Source organism: Colobus angolensis, unplaced genomic scaffold (genome assembly GCF_000951035.1).
Source record: "Colobus angolensis palliatus isolate OR3802 unplaced genomic scaffold, Cang.pa_1.0 Scaffold14, whole genome shotgun sequence".
In the NCBI taxonomy this organism is placed as follows: domain Eukaryota; kingdom Metazoa; phylum Chordata; class Mammalia; order Primates; family Cercopithecidae; genus Colobus; species Colobus angolensis.
The window spans coordinates 8,434,247-8,436,517 of record NW_012114488.1 but is presented as its reverse complement, the minus strand read 5'-3'; the positions used below and the strand labels follow the sequence as shown (position 1 = coordinate 8,436,517).

Below are 2,271 nucleotides of genomic sequence, written 5' to 3'. Positions count from 1 at the left end.
CCCAGCCCGCGGGCCCAGGGGGTCCGCCCGGCGTCCACATCTCCCGGGCAGGGTCCCGGCCTCCCGAACCCCAGGAGCTGCGCCGGAGGCCCAGCGCGCGAGGATCCCGAGCTGTGTCGCGGGTCCTCCTGCGCCTCCTCTCTCCGCCCCTGGCTCCACAGGTCGCCAAGGTGGGCTGGAATCTGCGGCCGGTCGCTGAGGGCGGGGTCTGCACGCGCCCCGAGGTCACGGCTGCCGCCCCTGGACCCGCCCCGCAGACCTCCCAGGGTTCCTCGCCGACTGCGGGCAGGGCGGGAGCACCCAGACCCCGGGGCCAGCTGAGCGCGTCCGTGACTTCAGCGGGGAGGGCCAGCCGGGAGGAGGAGCCCGGGGTAGAGGGGCGAGGAGGCGCAAGTGGAACAAAGGCGGAGAAAGGACTTGTTAAGGTTTTAAAATGTTTATAAGGATAAATTATTGGAACATTATCACATTGCAAGGACGTGTTACCATAACAATCGCAGTAGAGATTTCAAAACCTTGCAGTTTGGAAACCGCACCTTGCTTTTTTTTTTTTTTTTTTTTTTTTTTTTTTTTTTGAGACAGGGTCTTGCTCTGTCGCCCAGGCTGGAGTGCAGTGGTGCGATCGTGATCTCATCTCACTGCAACCTCCGCCTCCCGGGTTCAAGCGATTCTTCTGCTTCAGCCTCCCGAGTAGATGGGACTACAGGCACGCACCACCATACCCGGCTAATTTTTGTATTTTCAGAACAGACGAGTTTTCACCATGTTGGCCAGGCTGCTCAGCTTGCTTTTTACATTTTTAAAATAATAGCTTAAGATGCAGTTCACATACCATAAAACTCACAGTATTTAAGGTGTACAGTTCCACAGTTTTTTAGTATAGTAACGAAGTTGTGTTCACTACCCCCAAAAGAAACCCTCTTCTCATCGGTAGCTACCCCCATTCCCTCTCCCGCACCCCCACACATAGAACCACCACCCTGCGGGTTCTGGAAGTTCATGGAAATGGAGTCACACACCAGGTGGTCTCTGTGGGGGCTCCTTTCGGTGAGTGTTTTCAAGGTGCGTCTGTGCTGCAGATTTCGTCAGAAGTTTATTCCTTTGTGTGTCTAAATAATATTCCACTGCATGGCTGTGCCAAATTTTGTTTATCCATTCATCTGTTGATGACATGTGAGTTGTTCCATTTTTTAGTGATCACGAATAATGCTGCAAGGACATTCCTGTATGAGTTTTTGTGTGGCAATATGTTTTCATTGTACCTAAGAGTGAAATGGCTGGATCGTAGGTGACTACTGTGCTTAACCTTGTGAGGAACTGCCAAACTACTTCCCAAGTGGAGTCCCACCAGCCAGCGGGGTATGAGGGTTCCATTTTCTCTGTGTGCACACCAACCTCTGTCTTTAGTCCAGCAGATGTGAAGTGGTATCTCCCTGTGGTTTTGATTTGTGTTTCCCTAATGGCTAAGGACGTTGAGCATCTTTTCATGTGCTTGTTGTGTACTTCCTTTGGAGAACTGTCTATTCAGATCCTTGGCCCATTTTAAAATTTAGGTTGTGTTTTCGTTATTGAGATGTGAGTATTCAGTATACAATTCCCTTATCAGACATGATTTGCACTTCCCTTATGAAATACAAGATCGGCAAATAATTTTTCCATGTTGTGAGTTTTTTTCTTGTTCTTGATAGTGTCCCTTGCAACAAAAAATGTTTGTAATTTTGATGAAGTCCAGTTTATCTACTTTGTTGTTGCTTATGCTTTGGGTGTCCTAACAGACCATTGTCTAATCGAAAGGCAAAGTTTACAGCTATGATTTCTAAGATTTTGCTGTAGTCTTAGCACCTACATTCAAGCCTTTGTTCTATTTTGCATTAATTTCTGTATATGGTGTGAGATAGGGGCCCCTTCTTTTACAGGAAGATACCCAGTTGTCCCAGTACTGTTTGTTGAAAAGACAATTCTTTCCCTATTGAATTGTCTTGGGACACTTGTTGAAAATCAGTTGATCCAGGAATCAGTTTCTGGTTTCTCAGTTCTGTTGCATTGGAATTTATGTGTATTCTTATGTCAGTACCACCCTGTTTCAATCATTGTAGCTTTGTAATAAGTTTTGAGGTCAGGAAATGTGAGTCCTCCAATTTTTTCTTTTCCAAGATTGTTTTGGCTGATCTGTGTCTTTTGATTCTTTCTTCTTCTTCTTCTTCTTCTTCTTCTTCTTCTTCTTCTTCTTCTTCTTCTTCTTCTTCTTCTTCTTCTTCTTCTTCTTCTTCT

General features: G+C 46.6%; 1 protein-coding gene across 1 annotated transcript in view; it reads right to left on the bottom strand.

The window, feature by feature from the left end:
• Window positions 1-155, bottom strand: part of DACT2 (dishevelled-binding antagonist of beta-catenin 2) — a 10,485-nt gene extending 10,330 nt beyond the window's left edge. Inside the window, exon 1 of the mRNA XM_011934927.1 lies at window positions 61-155. The gene's annotated coding sequence lies outside the window, so the exon portion shown is untranslated. The remainder of the gene's footprint in view (window positions 1-60) is intronic.
• Between the last annotated feature and the right edge of the window lie 2,116 nt (window positions 156-2,271).